The following is a 22,733-nucleotide window of genomic DNA, read 5'->3' on the forward strand; positions in this document are numbered from 1 at the left end:
TCTGCATTAGCTTTTTTAGCCACACATACACTCCCATGGGTGAATTTAAATTCAGTGAATTTCATGGAAATCCAGCTTGATAACTTTCAATACCTCAACTTTTGAGCTTTCTTTCTCAACTGTCCCAGTTGTGGTTTGAAGCAGGCAGATTGCAATCCTATTTGACATCGGGAGAGTTGAGAGCAAGGAACGTTTTATGGCTCTGTCAACCCGTAGGAGTGAAATGTCATCTAAATGGAGCTCAAAGAATTCTCACTGAAAACTCACTGATTTGCACTGATCCTGGATGAACTAATCAGGTCACAAGGATGATAGGTGCCAGTTGTGAGAATCCAGGACTTGGAATTTCATTTAGGTGCTTTGCAAAGGAACTGGTTTTCCCTTTTCCCAGTGCCTATTTAGGAAGCATAGGCTACCAACAGGGAGAAGGAGTTGCCATTTTGCTCCTGACCCTGGGAAATGGGCTTGGGATTTAAAAAAAAATTAAATATTGAACAAAACCCGGACTACACATCACACTCAGGTTATTTGTCTTCTGCCTTTCCTGACATCAGCATTTTTGTATCTCCTTTACCTCTTCTGTAATAATAATAATTGTTATATTTGTTAATTGCTTCTATGTGCTAAACACTATACTACACACTGGGGTAGATCCAAGATAATCACTTCATAGTCTCTGTCCCACATGGGTCTACACTCTAAGTGGGAAGGAAATTAAGTATTTAATTCCCATATTACAGATGAGGAAACTGAAGCACAGAGAAATTGAGCCACTTGTCTAAGGTCTCACAGAAGAAAATTGTTAGAGCCAGGAACAGAACCCATCTCCTGATTTCCAGACTCATTCCATTTCTACTAGGCAACAGTGTTTTTTCTGCTGTAGGAAGCAGAGGGAATATGGCTGGTTGTTTGTGTCTTTTTCAGACACAAAGAGGAGTCTTTTGGCTGTTGGTAGATCTTTTCAGGAGTCATCCCCATCCCAGTGAATAAAGATCACGGTGGGATGCCCTGTTTAGTGCCATCCAATGATGTCAGAAACCCTTAGGAAGAAAAGCCAGGGCTTAAGCCAATGAACCACTGAGAATCCCGCCCTGAGTTTCAGAATCTTTCCAATGTTGTGAGCAATATTCAGCCAACTAAGTACTCATAATTTCAGCTTCAGGAAAGATTTCAAGGAAAAAAAAAAAGGCAAAATGCCAATGTTGAGCACAACTCAGCTGGGGCCAGAATAGCATTTGCATTAAACTGTTCATCACTGTCGTTCCTCTGGATTTCAGCATCCCCTCCTGATGGGGCTAACTCCACAGTTCCTGCTGGAAATGTAATCCAGACACTCCTAGCTCCTTTCCCTGCCACCACACTGAAGCATCACTCTCTCTCAGCTCAGTCTTCTTAGATAACCATCTGTGCGGTTTCAAACCAATAAAGGGCTCTGAAGCATTTTGTCTGCACTTTTCCCTCAGAAAACATTTCCAAATGGTGCAAATGCAGTGCATCATTAAATCGAAATCATAGCTAAGGTGCACACTGGAATTAGTCTGCTCTTTACTTTCTCCTTCCCCACTAAATCTGTCTCTTGATAACAGAACTTAGAGGACTCTAAAACACACCTGATTCACAATCAGGGAAAAAGGAAAGAAGGTTCTTGAAGGAACACCTATGTTCCTTAGTTTTGAATATGTCTCTGGCTCTATTAATGAATATATAATTCAATTTCTGACTTCCAACTCCAGAGAAAACTACTTTCCACTCTCAGGTGCTGAGGGGAGGAGAAAGTGCCCCTCCATTCCCTCCCATATTAGCGACTGATGCAAGTTTGCCTCCAGCATAGAATCAGGCACTGTGAAGTGGGAGACCAGATACCTGTTGTCACATACTTGGCTCAGGATATCCCTAGGATGGAGCAACTCAGGGAAATGCCCCAGGCCCCATTATTGACACCCTCTCCATCCCCCAACTTTTACTGAGAGAGTACAGGGCCTTTCTTTGCCAAATCCCCACCCATGACATAGTTTACTTGAATGCTTTTTCCCTGAAAATATCATTTCAAAAGTGCATATAGCTTCATGTCTTACGCTGCCAAGGTGTCTCCTACCCATAGCGACACCATGGACACATCTCTTCCAGAACACTCCACCTCTATTTGCAATTGCTCTGGTAGCATATCTGTAGAGTTTTCTTTGTAAAAATACGGAAGTGGTTTACTATTGCCACCTTCCATGCAGTAACTTGAGTCTCCACTCTAGACTAGACTCTCTCCCATGCCACTGGTGCCTAGCACAGGTGAGTTTTGACATGTAGCAGATTGCCTTCCACTCACTAGCCACTGCCCAAGTTACGAATGGAATGGGTACGCCTCTGCTTGACTCTCCCTCCTGTAGTCGAGACTGGTAGAGTACTGGAACCTCTCCAGGTGCAACCCTGAGAGGGAGCTTCATAACACTCAACAAACATTATAAAAAATAACTGCACAAGGCACACTGTGGAACCTAATAACATCTCATGTGCTATTTTCAGAAAATCTCTCATTCCATCCAATCATAGAGGGTTTTTCCTGGGGACCACTGAGCCCCTCCCAAGACTTGCTCCAGTGATTTTGCTTTCCCCTTTCAGATCCATAGGAATTGTGGAGCTGTATCAGTCTTGTAACTCAAAAGGAGCCCCTGCAGCTGATGGAAGCTGAGTGCAACAACAACAAAAAAGTAAACAACATGTGAAAAGTGTACAGCTCCAAACCCAAAACAAATCTGGGACAGACCACAGGAAAACTTGACACTTCAGAATAAAACTGGATCAGTTACCACCCTAGGGCTTAGAAGAGTGTTCCTGCACTTAAAACAGTGCTTGGCACATAGTAAGTGCTTAACAAATACCATCATTATTATTATTATCACACATAGTTGATCCCCCACTAGTTTGTAAGGTTCATGAGGGCAGGGATCATGTTTTCCAAATCTGTTGGTTTGTACTCTCCCCAACACTTAATATAGTGCTCTGCACAGTTAGCACTCCACAAATGCCATTGATTGACTGATGTCTACTATGCCATGGTGATTGGGTAAACCCCAAAATTCTGTTTGGATAATTCAGGCACAAAGGCACATTGCCTTTAAATACCCAGATGATATCATGTGATCATAATTTTCAGGTCATTGTGATTTTTCTTAATTATCCGTATATTTTTCTGACTTTGTCTCCTTGAAGATTTTGCCATCCATAGTCACAAATACTGGCACATCTTTGCCAGAGTTTGAGGGTGAGTGAGTGAACCTAGCTACTAACTTATAGGGAAGTAGTGTGGCATAGTGGATAAAGCCATGGCCTGGGTGTCAGAAAGTCATGGGTTCTAATCCTAGCTCTGCCACTTGTCTGCTGTGTAGCCTTGTGCAAGTCATTTCACGTCTCTGAGCCTGTTACCTCATCTGTAAAATGGGGATTTAGACTATGAGCCCCAAGGCAGGACAGGGACTTTGTCCACCCTGATTTGCTTGTATCCACTGCAGTGCTTAGTGCAGTGCCTGGCAAATAGTTAATGCGTAACAAATATAATAATAATGACAGAAATCAAGGATAATGCCAAGGTTGTGGCCTTGTAGACACAAAGGTTGGTGGTGCCCTCTACAGTGATGGCAAAATCAGGGGGAGGGCAGGGTTTGGGTGGGAAGATAGGGAGCTTTGTTTTGAACATGTTAAGTTTGAGGTGATGGGAGGACAAGCAAGAGAGATGACTTGAAAGCAGGAGTAGATGTGAAACTGGAGAGAGGGAGAGAGATGAGGGATTGAAACATAGATTTGGGTATCATCTGTATAGAGGTAGTTGAAGCCACGGGAGTGAATGAATTCTCCAAAGGACTGGACTTCAATAATTGGGAGATTATGATGCTGTCAGTGATGTTGGGGAAGTTAGCTGGAAGGGAAGATTTATGAGGAAAGGTGAAAAACAGCTTTGGAGCAGTAAGAAAATATATGCAGGCCTATTGAAATCAGCAGTAGTAGTTGAGGCAATCGAGGTATTGACTGTTAGGTTCATTTTGGTGCCAATACTTAACTGTCGACACCTCTGAATATTATCTTGCCCACGTTAATCATTTTGATGTTATTTGGGGAGAATCCTTCAGTGTTGCTTGTGAGTTTTCAAAGTCCTGCTTTTCAGATCTGTTCCCAAATAAATCTTCCTGTGCTTAAAAGCGCCACCCGATGTCTTCAATTCTTTCCAGACCAGATCATTTCAACCAGCATAAGCTCCATAAATCTAAGCTATCAAGAGAACAATTTCTTGAAACAAGGGGACACACTCCAAATAAATCTTTAGAAGAGCCCAACTTTAATGAAGACTTTGACCCTCTTCTTTGGCATCATAATGATCTGTTTGCTAAGTGTGTGGGTTGGGTTGCATACAGATTGTGAAAACTGTTATTTACTCAATGGATTCTAATGACTCTTTCAAATCTATTGTGATCTGCCAGGCCTTTGAGTTTTCCAATTAGGATAGTCGCCCAATAACTGTAAAAACCAACTTCAGCATGTTGTAAACATAGAATCATTCAGGTCATGTAGATAGGCTGGTCCATACTGTTTTATTTTTCAAATGCCTGTCTTGGGTCATATCAACCCAAACTTATGGGGTCAAAATACAAATAATTCCAAAGATAATTCAGTGCTCTATTTTAACCCATGTAACATTAGATACGATGATACACTTAAGTTACAAGTCTCCGTGCTTTTTATGAGGAATTACATTTATTGTAGCAAAGCTTCATTAAAACCACGAAGCAATGAATCTTTTAATATTACAATGGATACATCCTTTCTTTTTTTACTAAAGTTCTTCATTTAGAAATTGAAGATGGGAGATCTTGAGTTCAAATGTCCATTGATTCCATAAGGATTTGAGATTCCTATTTTTAGTGCCAGATACAGAGTCTAGGTAAGTGTGTTCATCACAAAGACAAGCAATAAAAATGAGAAAAATGGCAGTAAGGTATTGGAGGTAACACCCTTAATCATACAAACTGAAAATAAGATTTGAAGTCTTGCAGGGGTCTCTGGGAGAAACATTCCCTTTTACAAACTGGTGACAAGCCAGAAATAAAGTGGTCTCTGTGAGGAATGGAATTCTGTGGCCATAGTTTCATCTGACTTTTCTTTAGTGAACTCATTCCTCCTAGTTTTCAGATTCTGTCCGCTTTTGCTAACGGAACATATTGTATGTCAAAATCTTCTGCATTTCATGTCCAGGGGACGAGAAAGAGAAAAAGACCCCAGTTTGGCGTAATCTTTTTCCTTCACAAAGTAACCTAAGGGTTGGCTGCGTCCGGCGGAGGGAGGATGGCTCTGGGAGTCAAGAGTCTTGAGTTCCAGCTCTGGCTCTGCCACTGGTGATGATAATAATGATAATGATAGCGTTTAAGCACTTATTATATGCCAGGCACTGTACTAAGCACTGGGATGGATACAAGCAAATCGAGTTGGACACAGTTGCTGTCCCATTTGGGGTTCACGGTCTCAACCCCGATTTTACAGATGAAGTAACTGGGGCCCAGATTAGTGAAGTGACTTGCCCAAGGTCATACAGCAGACAAGTGGCAGAGCCAGGATTAGAACCCATGACCTTCTGACACTCAGGCCCGTGCTCTATCCACTAGCCCGTGCAGCATTGCCTAGTGAGAAAGCCCAATCCTGGGAGTCAGAGGACCTGGGTTCTAATCCCAGTTCTTCCAATTGTTTGCTCTGTGACCTTGGGCAAATTACTTACATTTTCTGGGTCTCAGTTCCCTCAGTTGTAAAATGGCGATTAAATACCTGTTCTCCCTCCTTCTTAGATTGCAAGCCCCATGTGGTACAGGGACTGTGTCTAGGCTGTTTTACTTGTATCTTTCCCCCAGTTTAGCACACTGCTTGATACATAGTAAGCAGCACTTAAGAATTAGAATAATAATGATAATAGGCAAGCTACTTTGTCTATGGTCTAGTTTCCTCATCTCATATAATGGGGATAAATAATATCCTATTGTTCCTACCTCTTAGAGGTGCTGGGAAATGAAATGATAGTTAGTTGATGTCACAGTGCTTTAGAAAATAAAGGTGCAAAACCAATTCGACCTATTATTCTTTCTACCTGTTTTGGGGTATTCTTCCCCTTAGAAGCAATTTTATATTGCGCTTTATGTCTTTTCAAAATCTGGTGGTCCCCAAGTGGAAGAAAACTGTTTTATAACCATGTTTTTTTTTCCCCATCATTTGGTTCTGTGGGTGGAGGAGGAGGGTGGTGAAGGACAATTTTACTTGAGGGGCAATTCTTTTATAGATAGATACTTCTAGTGCCTGAAGAAAGAGTTCTCTGTATTGTTTTCTTGAGGCCTGAAATACTCCTTCCCTAATATATAAACAAATTCCTTTTGTTTCCACCCAAGGTGGATAGAAGATATCATTTCATTTCACCTTTTGGTTGTAATAAACAACATTTTCTCAAATGCCAGATAAGGTTACCATTAGTTTGACTATAGCTTGCATTTGTCTTTTTATTTCCTCAACGGGACCATATTTAACCAAATTTCTCTCATTAACTCTCATCATGAATGCTATACCTTCTGCTACTTTCTAACTGCCTGGTTGCAATTGCATATTGTATTACCAAGTGTGTCTCTTGCCTAAATGAATATATCATGTTTAGCTGTCCAGGGTCAAAAGTGATCCTACTGATGATGAGATTCCAATCAATCCCTCCTTCATTAAGTGCAGGTAAAGACTGCCTCTTCTATATTGCATCTTTTGACCCCAGTGCCTACATTCATTTTCATTTTTCTCACTTTGGATGGTGATCTCATCAAAGCCTCTGCTCTGAGTCATCCCATTTCTGATGGTTGACTTCTGCTGTTGCCTTAGAGTTGTTTCCTATAAATTTATCATCTGGGAATTACTTCTTTGCATATTCAAACATTTTTTTCTGATTTCCTGTATTTCAGCTCACCTTAGCTCTGTTGTTTGGGTACCCTGCTGTCATCCATTCTCCTAACAAGTTCCTCTTAGTGAAGGCATGATGCATGGAACATTGTATTGGTTTTGGAGAACTAACTGAGATGCAAGATATCATTGCTTGTCATCTCATCTTGCCATATGTTGGCAAGTATGGATAGTTGTTGGCTTGGATCACAGAGCTCTATATTTGAATATAGTGTCTGTGGGAGCCAAATGAGGGACTGTGTTTGATCTGATTGAACAGCACCGATTCCAGTGCTTAGCAAAGTGCTTGGCACATAGTGAGCACTTAAGAAATACCATAATTATTACTATTAAGATCAGGTCTCACATGCATAAAGAAGGTTGCTCTATGGTTTAGTCTGAATCTTGGTATTGTATTGGTACCAAACTGTCAGTTTTCAAAATGACATACTTTTTTTTTTTTATATAGTTCTCTACCTCTTTGATCAGTCACTCAATCAACGGTATTCACTGAGCATTTACTATGTGCGAAGCACTAAACTAAGCACCTGGGTGTGTACAATGCAACAAAATTAATAGACCCTTTCCCTGCACAGAACAAGTTTATAGTCTTTAACTTTCTTTACATCAATGGGCTGTGTTCTCTCCTTGGGTAACATAATTCTAGGACATTGTTCAGCTTTTTATTTCTGAAGTAGACCGTGGATGTGTACAAGGCTTTTTTTAAAAATGGTACTTGTTAAGTACTTACTATGTGCCAAGAACTGTATTAATTACTGGGGTAGCAACAAGATAGGTTGGACACAGTCCCTGTTCCACATAGGGCTCAGAGTAGCATGACCTAATGGATAGACCATAGGCCTGGGAGTCAGAAGAACCTGGCTCTGTCATTTGTCTGCTGTATGACCTTGGACAAGTCATTTCACTTCTCTGTGATTGTTACCTGGGGATTAAGACGCTGAACTTTTTTGATGAGAGAAAGTAGTCACAGTCTTCTGCATGGATTCTTTTGTGTGTGAGCTTCATTGTCCAGAAGCCACACTCTCTTATGGAAGACAAATTGGTTGGCCCCAACTCTACAGTGTTTCTGGGGGTTAGCTGGGGTTCCTGCTGAAGTCCATCCCATTGTCAGTCTTGCTTGAGGAATGAACATGGGATCTCCTGGGCAAGGCTTGATCACAGTGGAAATTGGAGGTGGATTCAAGAGTTTAAAAATGAAAAATTTATATTTCAAAGGACTTAGTGCTGGCCAAATACAGAACCTCTCTAGGAAGAGTGAATAAGCTCCCTGAAAGTTGCACTTTATTAACAAATAGATCGTATTAATTTAGACCAAACCACTTATTAATGTCCTAAATGAGTATAATGAATTCATCTTTACATCTTTAAACTTCCAAAATTAGGTAGTCTGACAGGGAGTCAGTAAATACTTCTAGGATTCTGGGAGTTAAAAAAATCATTTTATTTTCCTTCTGTCTTCTCTCTATTCTGATTAATGCATCAATGGAATTCTGAACCTTCAATATGGAGAGTTATGCATCGGTACATTAAACTGAACATTGTCCTCTATGAATGACTTGCATCATGGCCAAAAGCTGGATTCTAATTTTGTTCATAAAAATTTCCCAACTCCATAAGTGCTTACTATGAGCCAAGCACAGTGCTTGGCACAGTATTTTTGGAATGATGTTACCTTTCTTGGAGCACTTACATGGGTAATATGTATTATATTCCTGGCTTCTCCACTCTGACACAAGCCTTACTGTCATGTGCATGGCTGCTAAATCATTATTCTCTGCCTGAGTCATTGCTGCAGATGCTCTTGCTGATTAACTCAGTGCATGGATATATTTCTGGGAGGTTCAGCATAGCAACTCTACATGCAAAAAACTGAGAAATCAGAAACCCACTGATCGATTCTTTAGAACCAAGGCCAGTGTCAAGGCAAATTGAAGGTGAATTTGCAGTGCTGGAGCACAGTGAGTTTCCTGAGAAGAGGATTGCTTTGGTGATCCTGTTGGCCGTCTTAACTTCGGGGCTTCTCTGTAATCTCTCATGAGGGTAGCATCTTTTCTCCTAGCCTTTTCTTTGGGGTGATTTTTCTGATCCTGCAGATTGGCTCTCTCCCAGGTTTCTGATTGCATGAGTCCTCTTGGATCGTCTTTTAGAAGCAGCAACAGCAGGAGTGGATTACCCTTTTGTTCATGCCCTTGGGCACTGGTGGGTATTCCTTCACCCAGTGATTTTCTGTGGACAGAAACACTATTGTTAATCCTGTCTGAGCATTTTCTTGGGCTCTGGGAATCAACTTTGCAGTGCACAAAGTTCCAGAGTCTAGAATCCCAGAGGTGCCTGAGGATGGGGTCAGACTATTTCCCTCAGACAGGCTGGGCAATTTCTAAGAGCAAGATCCATCACTGCCCTTGGTCCTGGTGTGGAATCCCATCTCTTCCAGAGGTCAATTTAGGACAAATGCACAGAGTCCTGGGAGGAGCAGCATGGCGTTGTGGATAGAACACGGGCCTGGCAGTAAGAAGGTCAGGGGTTCTAATTCCAGCTCCACCAGTTGTCTGCTGTGTGTCTTTAGGCAAGTCACTTCACTTCTCCAGGCCTCAGTTACCTCATCTGTAAAATGGGGCTTGAGGCTGTGAGCCCCACATGGGACAGGGACTGTGTCCAACCCAATTGGCTTGTATCCACCCTTATGCTTAGTATAGTGCCTGGCACACAGAAAGTGCTTAACAAATACCATAATTATTATTGTTATTATTATAATTATTAATAATAAGAGGCCCTGCCCTTTCCCTGGAGAGTGGAAGAACTGTTTGATCATAGAATTTTTGGCTGGTGGGGACTAAATCAGATACTGGAAATAAAGGCTCCCAGCTTTATCCAACATTAGGAGCCCATCAATCTAACGATCAATCTTCTGTATTTATTGAGTGCTATCTGCATGCAGAGAACTGTACTGAGTGCTTGGGAGATTACACTTCAACCGAGTTGGTAAACTAGTTCCCTGCCAACAAGAGGCTTACAGTCCAGTGTGGGGGATGGTGTGTAGTTGAAAATCCACAAGCTAAGGTAGGAGGGGATGAATTTATTGAATGATTTCAAGCCAATAGTAGAGGTTCTGTTTGAGGAGGAGGGTGTGCAACCACTGGAGGTTCTTGAGGAGAGGGGAGATGCGGACTGAATTTTTTTTTTTAGAAAAATGATCCAGGCAGTAGGGTGAGGTAAGTATTGGTGTGGGGAAAGACAGGTTATTGGTGTTTTGACTGTGGCTTTACTTTAAAAAAGATTTAATCCCAATGTTTCTGCTTCATAAAAATTAGAAAATTAAAAAGGAAAATTAGAACTTTGTCAAGCAGGATGAAATAAAATTAAGTTGGAGTAACAAAATGCATTAGAACAGAACTTTCAATATTGTGTTTATCATTTAGAGACTAGCTGCATTTTCTGTTCTTTATAATTTGACACATGTGAGGGTGCTTTCCACATTTGAAAAGTCTCTTTGTTTTTTTTGGAATGGGAAGAGTCAGTTGAAAACTGTTGATCAAATTTTCATTGCTAGGAAGAAACCAAACCTTGTGTAAACTAGGTAGATTTGGTCTGTCACTTTCCTGCTGCTTTTTGGAACCATGATGGGAGGTATTTTAAGGTTCCATTTGAGGGCTTTTTTCAGCTGGGTAAATAGGTTCCAAAACTACCAGCAGGGAAATTTATGAGGCATCTGACCAGTTTTTCTTTCACTCTTCTTCTCTTAGCAGTGCCTTTGATGGGCAAGGAATGATAGGGTTTTGAAGTCAAGCATCAGATTACTGGATTCTTAGATCTGATTTTTTAAACAGATTAGTAAAATCATGAGTTAATAGAGCACTTTGATTTTTTTCAAAGCACTTTCACATCTAATGATCTTATTTTCATACTCACAAAATCCATGCAAAGAGGGTAGCCCAGACTAAGCCTTATTTTCTCTTCTCCCACTGTCTTCTGCGTCACCCTTGCACTTGGATTTTTACCCTTTATTCACTCCTCTTTCAGCTCCGCAGCACTTATGTACATATCCAAAATTTATTCATTTATTAAAACAAATGTATGTCTTCCCATCAGATAATAATAATAATGGTGTGTATTAAGCACTTACTACATGCCAGGAACTGTTCTGAGAGCTAGGGTGGATATAGCAAATTGGGTTGGGCATAGTTCCTGTCCCATGTGGGACTCAGAGTCTCAATTCACATTTTAGAATTGAGGTAACTAAGGCACAGAGAAGTGAAGTGACTTCCTCAAAGTCACATAACAGACAAGTGGTGAAGCCTGGATTAGAACCCATGTCCTTCTGACTCCTAGGACTGTGCTCTGTCCACTGCACCATGCTGCTCCCATTCTCTAGATTGTAAGCTCCTTGTGGGCAGGGGGTGTGTCTAGCAAGTCTGATATGTGTACTTGAGTCTCAAGTACTTAGTACATTGTTCTGCACACAGTAAGCCCTCAGTAAATATAATTGATTGATTGATATTATCCCCATTTCCCAGAAGAGGAAACTGAGGCCTAGAGAGATCAAGTGATTTTCCCACAAGTAGTAGAGCTGAGACTAAAACTCGGGTGTTCTGATGCTTAACATTTTCCCCTTTTTAACAGACTGCTGTGCCTCCCACAGTTAATATTCTGTTGAACCAGCCTTAATATATAGTTAAATCAATCAGTAGGAGGGTGAACTTTGAGCATGGTGGTTCCTGGGTGAAAGAAGAATAGAACTTGATCTCTCTCCTATGGCTTTCTACTTGCAGTGTGTTGCTCCACAAATTCTCCCTTCTGCAAGGCAAAGGGCAAAAAGGAACGCTGTTGTTCTGATACATGTAAACTGATTCAATTGGAGAAAAATACTGCTCAAGTTAGGAGTAAACAGTTGGCTTGATAACTGTCTAGACCTGGAGGAAGATTCTGTCCAACACATAACTGTCTCAGGGCCAAGGGGAATCAAGCACTGCCCCTCTGACTCACCCTATCAGTTGCCTGTCTCCTCCACAGGTGGATTGCAAGCTCCTTTAGGGCGGGGATTGTGATTTTTTTTAATGGCAATTGTTAAATGCTTACTGTGTGTCATCATCATCAACCATATTTATTGAGCGCTTACTGTGTGCAGAGCACTAAGTGTCAAGCACAGTACTAAGCTATGGAATCCATAAAAGTTAATCTGTTTAAACTGAGTCCCCTTCCTACCTGGGGCTCGCAGTCCAAGATGTTCCTTTCTACCGTACTTTCCCCAAGCAACTAGTAGATTGCTGTGCATACAGTTGGTGCTCAGTAAATTCTCATGATGATGACAATGGTGATTATAATAGTAATAATGATATTGCTGCTGCTGATGATGCCAATGCTGATGATAATAATAATAATGGGGAAAATGATACCATAATAATAATGATAATTATAATAATTATGGTATTTAAGTGTTTATGTGCTAAATGCTGTCCTAAGCTCTGGATTAGATAGATGACATTCTGGTTGGACACAGTCCTTATCCCACATGAGCCTCACAGTCTAAGAGGGATAGGATTTAATCCCCATTTTACAGATGAGAAAACTGAGGTACAGAGAAGCTAAGTGACCTCCCCAAGGTCAGCCAGCAGACAAATGGCAGAGGCAGGATTAGAACACAGGTTCTCTGACTCTGATTCCTATGCTCTTCCCACTATGGCACACTATATTGTTGATGACACTGATGATGGTGAGGATGAGGACTATAATAATAGTAATAATACTGGCATTTATTAAGTGCTTACTATGAGCAAAGCACTGTTCTAAGTGCTGGGGAGGTTACAAGGTGATCAGGTTGTCCCACATAGGGCTCACAGTCTTAATCCCCAATTTACAGTTGAGGTAACTGAAGCCCAGAGAAGTGAAGTGACTTGCCCAAAGTCACACAGCTGACAATTGGTGGAGCCGGGGTTTGAACCCATGATCTCTGACTCCAAAGTCCGTGCTCTTTTCCACTGAGCCATGAAGACACTGATTATTTCCAGGTCGGGTAGATGTGGGCTGCTTATTTTCTCTAAGTGTCAATTTGTTGTTATGTCCAGCCTTGAAGTATTTGTAGTGGAGCAGGATTATAGCTGGATCTGAAGTTAGAGTCTGGACTTTACTGGGCAAGTAGAGTCAGGACTTTACTTGGTCTGCCCCACTCAGTGCTTTGCATTTAAACTGTACTGCTGAACTGAAATTTTCATCAGTGAAATACGTTATTGCTCTAGGCTCCTTTCAAATTTAAGATCAGAGGCTATGTTCCTGGGGCTAAGCCTGCTGCTTTGAACCTGGAGCAAATTCATGCCTCAAGACCAAATCCATCTTCCTTGTCCTCTCCACTTTGCTCAGACCCCCTTGCAGATGTCTAAGGGTTAAAGTTTAGCATGCTTAATGACATGGACAGCAAGTCCAACAATTTCATCTGGAGAGGTGTGAATGGAGATGTGAATTAGGATTTCAGTTCAGTACATTAGCTTCTGAGTAGAGGTTAAAAAAAAAAATAACCAAAAAGGGAGCACTTGGTGCAGTTATTAGAAAATCTGCAAAGCCAACCAGTCCTTAGAGAAAGTCATCCAAAAAAGATTTAGCATTGAAGATGATGGCTGGACATTATCTACCTCTCCATATTTCCTCCTCTCTGTTCCTGACTTCTCTGTTTGCTCAGTGCTAAGCACCTAGTAAGCACTTAACAAATGCCACAGTTCTTCTTCTTCTTCTTATTATTATTATTAATAAAGAGAGACTTGCCTTCCTTAAACTAAAAGCCAGGAGCTTAAGCCAGTGGAGAATGTGGGTTCCGGGTGTCATGGTGGGAAAGGTGTTCGGGGCTACCAGAGGTTCCGCTTGGTAGTCCAGTGGGATGGGGCTAAGGGGCATACTGCAGCAGCTAAGCCTCCCTGCAGGATTTCCCAAGACACCCTCTCCACTTAGGCCCACTGAGACTTTTGGTTTTTGTAACTTCCTGTGGACAGACGATTTGAGTGAATCAAAGCTGGGAATGTATTTTCTTGATTTCTGTTTTGCTTTTTTGATTCTTAGATTTATGACAACAAGGCCATGGCTGTGTCTTCCAACTCTGTTGTGTTGTACTCTCCCAAGCACTTAGTACAGTGTTCTGCACACAGTAAGCGCTTAGCAAATACCATGATAGACTGATGGTTGATCAGGTGGCTGGGCAGGCACTGGAAGTTCTTGAGGAGTGGAGAGACATGGATTGAACATTTTGTTCATAAATGACCCATGCAGCAGAGTGAAGTACAGATTGGATTGGGGAGAGGCAGGAGGCTAGGTGGTCAGTGAGGAGGCAGATACAGTAGACAAGGCAGGATAGGATAAGTGCTTCGAACAGCATGGTAGCAGTTTGGATAGAGAGGATAGAGTGGATTTTAGCAGTTCTATCAAGGTAGAGCTGACAGAATTCGGTAACAGAGTGAATATATGGGTGGAATGAGAGAGATGAGTTGAGGACAACACCAAGGTTATGGGCTCATGAGATAGGGAGGATAGTGGTGTTTGTTGTTGTTCTTTACAGTGATGGGAAATAGAAGGGAAGAACAGAGTTTGAGTGGGAAAATAAGGAGTTCAGTTTTGGCCAGGTTTAATTTGAGGTGTCCATAGGACATCAAAGTAGATATGTCTTGAGAGCAGGATGAAATGAGAGATTGCAGGGAAGGAGAGAGGTTAGGGCTGCACATGTAGATTTGGGAATCATCTACCTAGAGATGGTAATTGAAGCCATGGGAATGAGCGCGTTCTCCAAGGGAATGGTATTGAAGGAGAACTGAGCCTTGAAGAACCCCTTCTGGCAGAGGGTGGGAGGCAGAGGAGGAGTCATCAAAAGAAACTAAAAACGAGTGGTCAGAGAGATAGGAAGAGCACCAAGAGAGGACAGTTAGTGAATCCAAGGTAGGATAAAGTTTCGGGGAGAAGGGGGTGGTGTATGGTGTCAAAGGCAGCCGAGAGGTGTAGGAAGATTAGGACGGAGTAGAGGCCATCAGATTTGGTGAAAAGAACGTCATTGGTTAGCTTAAAGAGGGCTGCTTCTGTGGAGTGAAGGAGGAGGAAGCCAGATTGGAGGGCATCTACGAGAGAATTGAAAGATAAGAAGTGGAGACAGCAGGTGTAGACAACTCTCTCAAGAAGGCTGAAGAAAAATAATAGGAGGGAGATGGGGTGATAACTGGAGGTTGTCATGTGGTCAAGGGAGGGTTTTTTTTTTAGGGTAGGGGTTACATGAACAGGATTGAAAGCAGTGGGAAAGAAGCCGTTGGAGAGTGATCAGTTGAAGATGACAGCTGGGAACTTACTGGATGCTTACTACACCCAGTAAGCACACATTAAATACCATGAATGTATTGATTGGTAGATTATGGCATTCTCACTGGGCAGATTTGGTGATGATACATTATTGCTATCAACTACAAGCACTCGTTCATGTTGCTATTTGATTCAATTCTTCACTACACTAACTTTTCATATTAGCAAGTCCTTGGAAATGAAAATGATGTCGTTTTATCTTTGTAAGTCCTGTTTTTCTTCCTCAGATGTGTATCAAGTTTTAAAAATAAGTGCTCTTTTAGAAGGAAAAAGGGCCAACTTCATGCTAAATAGGTTTTATTCTCTTGCATTCAGTTATGGAAACTAAAACACCTCACTGATTTTATGCCTTTTTCTCAAAGACATGGACAAAATACACAATTAACACTGCAAGTGGCTCTGAAAGCTGGTTTTCTAACAAGGGAAAACAAGCACTAAAATCAGCTGCTTCATTTACTATGAACTAATCCAGTTCCCGCCTTTTATAAAATTTTCTGGCATAATCTCATATAATTATGAGGCTTTTAAAACTGCTGCTTTTGCCCACGTAGAGTTTGAAAGTCTTTATCATATTGTGGCTTATTAGTGTTTTATGTTCCAAACATACTGACAGTTTAATGGATCTGGGTGTATTTTCTCCTTCTTTTCAAAAGCTCTTTGGAATTCACAGCAAAAACTGCCGAATCCACAGTATTAACTACCACCATCTTGTTTGTTTAGATAGTAGAGCTGCTTTAGATAATATCTCTACTCTGGGAATTTCTATTTTAATGTGTGTTCTTTGACCAGTGAATACTTTAGAATGCTATTAAAAGAAATGAATTCTACAAAGATTTGTTGAGAGTAAAATAATTGCCAAATAAAGTGAAAAGCAGGAATTTAAAAAGTAGCACAACTAACATTTTGCTGACAAGTCAAAGTAATGTAAGAATGTAGAAATTATCAGTAGGCTTTCATTAAAAAACAATAATGCCAACTTTTACCTGTTATTTTTTCTAGTCTATCACAGAATTATCAATGGTGTTCTCACCTTCTTGTGCATGTAAACCCGGTATGGGCAGGAATTGTCTCTATTGTTGAACTGTACTTTCCAAGCGCTTAATACAGTGCTCTGCACACAGTAAACTCTCAGTAAATATGATTGAATTGAATGAATTAAGTAACTGGCACCAGAATGAAATAATATAATTTCTGTGGTAAGGACTTTGACTTGGAAATAAAAGTGAGTTAACAAGAAGCAGTGTTTTGTTATTGGAAAGAGTATGGCAGTTTAAGCTCTAGGACTGAATGAGTTCTACAGGGGAATAGGTTTAGATGGAGAATAATTAATTAATTCATTCAATCATATTTACTGTGTGCAGAGCACTGTACTAAGCGCTTGGGAAGTACAAGTTGACAACATATAGAGACGGTCCCTACCCAATAGCGGGCTCAATAGTTACCATCTAGTTGCCATCTAGAATAGTTACCTCATCTGTAAAATGGGGATGAAGACTGTGAGCCCCCTGTGGGACAAACTGATCACCTTGTAACCTCCCCAGCGCTTAGAACAGTGCTCTGCACATAATAAGTGCTTAATAAATGCCATCATTATTAATAGTAGGGGATCTATAACTGAGCCCTGAGGAAATGTTATGGGGTGGGAGATAGGGGAGGAGCTCACGAAAGAGACTGAGAATAAGCAGCCAAAAAACAGGAGGTGAACCAAGAGAGGACACTGTCAGTGAAGTCAAGGTTGGATCATGTTTCTAGAAGAAAGTGGTGGTATACATTGTGGAAGGAGCTGAGAGGTCGAGGATTAGGATGGAGTAGATGCTGTTTGATTTGTGAAGAAGGAAATCACTGGTAACCTTTTAGAGGGCAGCTTTGGTGTAGTGCAGGGGGTGGAAGACAGATTGGACAGGGTCAAGGAGAGAATTGAAGGAGAGGAAATGGAAGCAGTGGGTGTAGATAACTTACTCAAGGAGTTGGGAGAGGAATGGTAGGAGGGAGATGGGATGATATCTGGAGTGTGCCATGGGGTTTCAAGGGAGGGTTTTTTTAAGATGAGAAATAATGACCATGTTTGCAAAGAGTGGGGATGAAGCCATTGGAGAATGAACAGTTGAAGATGGCTTTCAGGGATGGAAGAAAGGAGAAGGCAAACGTTTTGATAAGGTGTGAAGGGATGGAGTTGGAGGCTTAAGTGGAGGGAATGGATTTTGAGAAGAGGTGGGAGATCTCCTCTTGAGATACTGCACTAAGAGCATTACATTAGACTCTTGGGAGATTATAAAAGAATTAGAAGACAGGATCCTTTCCCTTCGGGAGCTTACAGCCTAGTGAGGGAGACAGATAAATAATTACAGTTAAGAATATAGAGTATATAAGGTATGAATATAAGTGCTTGTAGGACTGCTAATTGTGCCTTAGAAAGGTAGGGAGGATTTCTGTCACACTGTGCCCAGTTTTTGAACAAGTCTGAATGCCTGCAGAGAGAGCACTCATTCATTTGAACCTTATTTCAAAAAGATTTGTGTAGCTTCAAGTAAGAGTTGATGTTACCATTAGATGTTTGCCAAGGGCTATCCCCAAGAGAGCCCTCACTTAATATGAAATCCATCTGTGGAATCCTATGGCTCTACCTAGTATACTAATTGCACATATGGCTGTGGAGCAGAAGTGAATGCAGGCAAACATTTTAAATCCTCAGAGAGTCCTCTTAAAAGCAACCTCTTAAAAAGTGACCTCGGGTTAAAAGAGCCTGTCAAGAACTGTGTTCATGTACTCTGCTTTACATTGTTATCTTGGATTGTATTTTGTAATTTCTTGTTGTTTTGCTTTCCACTGTTACACATTAGATTACCCTTTCTAGATTATCAGTTCTAAGTGGGACAGTGATTGTATCTAATTTGTTCACACAATTATTCCAGACTGTATCATACGATTTTTTAGCACATAGTAAGCATCTTAAAATATGATTACTATTACTTCTCTTCCAATTTACAGTTACCCACCCCACACACAGAAGAATATCACAGGAGGCAATTCCCATGGTTTCTCATTATCTTTTGAAGGCTTTAAATTTGTATTCTGCAGTTTGTTTAAGGTGCTGTGCTTTCCTTGACTCCTCTGTGGTTTCTGTGCAAAGCCACAGCGAGAAGAGCAAATTGGGAAGTTATTTCTGTGCAATAGGAAGAGAGGTAGTACTTTCCCACCTCCCCCTAATTTCTGTGGCTTTGCATTTCTGACAAGATTAGAAACATCCTCTCTTTCCTTTCTGAAGCACGATGGTTGGTTCTCTCTTTTTGCTTTTGAATTGAACTGCTAGAGTCAATTTTAGGGTAAAGCTTTGAAAACTTCAGACTTTCAGAGTTAGGAGAAAAATGCACTGACTGTCTTTCCTGAGAAAAAAGTTGTTTCTTTTTTATCAGAGGAAATTCTGGATGGACTGCCTATTCTTTTCTTAAAATACGTTGTCTTTCTGCTTTTCTAATTTTCAGTTGTGGTAGCCATGACATATTCTTCATTCTGCATAGTATGGCTCCTCATTTTATTTTTTGGTTCTCTGTGTATTCTTTTCTCTGAACCTCCCCTTGTCAACTTATTCAGGGCCCTTCACACGCCAAAATAGCATATGTCCAGGCTTAAATGTGACATCTTTAGGAGGAATCAAGCCTACAGACCAGCAGCCTGTCCTTAACTGCTGACTCTTCTGCCTCCTTGCTTACTTTGTTTCCCTAGCTTGGAACACTCTACACAGCCAAAGCTAAAAGACCACAGCTCTACTCATGTAGCACTTAGGCATTATTTTTCTCTTTCCCTTTGTCAGCACTTATATAATTATGTATAATCAATAATTCCAATTCACTGATTGTTCATTTTGATTTTTTTTGTAAATATCCCCCATTAGAGCATAAATTCCTTGAAGACAGGGAAAGTTTTTCATACTGTTGCTGTGCCTTCCCAAGCTCTTAATCCAGCACCCCTTGGGTGTTTGATAAATACCATTGCTGTTGGTGGTATTTCATTCATCCATTCAATCATATTTATTGAGAGCTTACTGTGTGCAGAGCACTGTTCTAAGCGCTTGGGAAGTACAAATTGGCAACAACTTGCCAACTATCCTTCTCTCAAGTGTTCCCCAAGTCCTTATTCAACTGTTTCTGCCATTAACACTTGACTGAAGCCTAGGCACCTTACCAAAGGTGAAGAATCATTGGGTACTAGCCTACCACCCTCCTCCTGGGGCTGACTGCAGGACACTTACAGAAAAATAGCCTATCCTTCCTAGTCATGCATGTGGGTGAGGCTGAAAAGAAATGGCTAACAATCCGTTCCCCTCCATTTTGGGCAGTGTGACTTAGTGGAAAAGAGCTGAAGACCAGCATTCTCTTAGTACAGTGCTCTGCACACAGTAAGCGCTCAATAAATATGACTGAATGAATTGAATGAATGAATCCCAGCTCCGCCACTAATATGTGGCCATGGACCATTCACTTAATCTTACTAGACTTCAGTTAACTCTTCTGTATAATAGGATAAGATACCCCTCAGTTGGTGATTCCCAGAAACAGGACCACTTAGTAGAGTGCTCTGCACATAGTGTACACTCAAGAAATACCATTGATTAAATGATTTAAGGAAGGGCAGTTTGAATCTTACTGGATTAAGAACATTATCAAACATTACTGAGATCTCAGATCTTAATGTCTGCCTGTGTTAGCGGCTGGAGGAGAAGGTTCAGGTGAAGGGGAAACATGTGGACGTGTGATCCACCGGAGTGGAAGGGGGCTATTTTTCTGTAAGTGTCCTGCAGCCAGCCCCAGGAGGAGGGTGGTAGGCTAGTACCCAATGATTCTTCATCTTTGGTAAGGTGCCTAGGCTTTGGTCAAGTGTTAGTGGCAGCGACAGTTGAATAAGAACTTGGGGAACACTTGAGAGAGGGACTCCTAAACATGTTATTTCAGGAAGGGAAGACCTGGAGGGCTTTGGGGTTGAGTGGAGGTTGACTGGTCTGCAGGAGCCCCTAAAGTGACTCCTAAGGCTATTTTGATGGGGATGTAGGGCAGAGAACACCCAGTTAAGGTCACACATGCCTTTTGAGGATTTGTTTCTTAATATCTTTAAAGTTATCCACCTGCCCACCTGGTTTATAGTTTCATCATTTCAGCTCACCAAAGAATGGCTTTCTGGGCCCATTCTCCTGATACGTCCCACTCGGTTGCTAGGATGTTATTGGTCTGATGGTGTACCACAAGCTCTTCGTTTGTGAGCCCCTCTTGCTACTGAGTGTTATAAAGGTGAAATAACCCTAAAAGTTGAACGAGGCACCTCTGATGGATCTCGGTATCAAAGCCTTGCAAAAGATTGGTCTTCACAATTACCCCGTGTACCTTCAATTCAGGGTGACTCTTGATGCAATGTTGATAACACACTTTGACTTGGAGCCACCCATATTTTCTGCTTCCTTTCCTTTGCATCAATGGATATATTGCACCATTTTCCCAAAGAAATGACTGTACTTTTATTGCTGTATTGTACTTTCAAGAACTTGGTAGAGTGCTCTGCACACAGTAACCACTCTGTAGATACGATTGAATGAAATGATCAAGAGAGAATTGGTGCAACATTGATGCCTTCTGGAAAGAGCAGGGGCCTGGGAATCCGAAGGACCTGGTTCTAATCTCAGCTCTGCCACTTGTCTGCTGTGTGACCTTGGACAAGTCACTTACCCTCTCTGTTCCTAAATTAAATTGGGATTAAGACTGTTAGTCCCCAAACTGCATGGCCTAGTGGATAGAGCATGGGCCTGGCAGTCAGAAGGACCTAGGTTCTAATCTCAGGTCTGCCACATGTCTGCTGTGTGACATTGGGCAAGTCACTTCTCTTCTCTGAGCCTCAGTTACATCATCTGTAAAATGGGCATGGAGAATGTGAGCCCCATGTGGGACAGGGACTGTGTCCAACCTGATTATCTACCGCAGTACTTAGAACAGTGTTTGGCACATAGTAAGGGCTTAACAAATACCATTATTATTATTTTTTTTTTTTATTATCATGTGGGACATGGACTTGTCTGCTATGTGACCTTAGACAAGTCACTAAATTTCTCTGTTTCTCAGCTGCCTCATAATTTAAATGGGGATTAGGACTGTTAGCCCAATGTGGGACATGGGCTGTGTTCAACCCGATTAGCTTATATCTACCCAGTGCTTAGTACAGTGCCTGGCACGTAGTAAGTGCTAAACAATTACCATTAAAAATGCTATTCATTTAGTGTGTACTTTGTGTAGATACTGTACCAAGTGCTTAAAAGAGTACTATAGACTTGGTAGACAAGCCTCCTGGCCTTGAGGGATTTAAATTATAGTGACATTGTGATAGTGCTTGCTTTCGTAATAAACCTTCGCCAAAGCTCAGATATATCTTTCTCCTATGGTGCTTAGAATAATGCTTCCAAATGATATTTCATCAAAGCAAAATGTTCTGTTAATTCAAACCTTTTGTCTACATGAACAGATGCTCTACATCTCTCTTGTAGTCTATAGTTTACCTATTAGCAGCTCCTGGGTCATGCTTACGACCTTGTAAATATTGTAGCATGCTTTGAATTGGGTGAAGTTAAAGATCTTGGCCTGGTGACTGCCCACTTTCCTTCCTTCCATTCAGCAGGATAAAGAAACATTTGAGACACATCTATTCATCTGAGTTCTTTGGGGAGGACTAGTCCTGCTTTAATAAGTAGTTTTTCTTTGTGCTAAATAGGATTGTCAAGCCTTTGAGCACAATTCATTTTTCCTAAAGAACCAATTTTATTTTACTGCAATGAATGGGCATAATATCTCCCAACAGCTCGAAGGACCCTTTGTCTCTGCCAAATTGAGGATCTGGGAATTCTTATTTGGCTTTCCTTCTTCACTTCTTTTCTTTTTTTCTCTAGTAAATGTAGCCATTCTTTCATCCTGTAGGCAGTAGAGCCCCTTGCTTTTGCTCCAAGGAAAAGAGCATGGAATTGGGAGTCAGGAGACCTAAGTTATATCTCAGCCCTTTCACTATGTTGTAAGCTCCTCAAGTCCTGCAATCTTGTCCACTGGCTCTATTGTATTGTAATAATAATAATGATGATAATAATAATTGTGGTATTTGTTAAGTGCTAAGTGCCAAACCCTGTACTAAGCATTGGGGTGGATACAAACAAATCAGGTTGGGCACAGTCCCTGTCTCATGTGGGGCTCACAGTCTCAATCCCCATTTTACAGATGAGGGAACTGAAGCCCAGAGAAGTGAGTGACTTGCCCAAGGTCACACAGCAGACAAGTGGCAGAGCTGGGATTAGAACCCATGACGTGCTCTACCCACCCAAGCTCTTAGTACAGTGTTCTGCACACAGTAAGCACTCAATCAATACAAGTGATTGATTGATGGACAGGTTGATAGTCCTACTAGTTCTACCACTGGACACCTCT

General features: G+C 41.3%; 1 non-coding gene across 1 annotated transcript; it reads right to left on the reverse strand.

Moving 5' to 3' along the window:
- Positions 1 to 2,293: 2,293 nt before the first annotated feature.
- On the reverse strand, positions 2,294 to 2,431 carry LOC119933833. Its single transcript, XR_005452702.1, has one exon. It is a non-coding gene; the product is annotated as a small nucleolar RNA SNORA7 (small nucleolar RNA).
- Positions 2,432 to 22,733: the final 20,302 nt, after the last annotated feature.

Source organism: Tachyglossus aculeatus, chromosome 10 (genome assembly GCF_015852505.1).
Source record: "Tachyglossus aculeatus isolate mTacAcu1 chromosome 10, mTacAcu1.pri, whole genome shotgun sequence".
Lineage (NCBI taxonomy): Eukaryota > Metazoa > Chordata > Mammalia > Monotremata > Tachyglossidae > Tachyglossus > Tachyglossus aculeatus.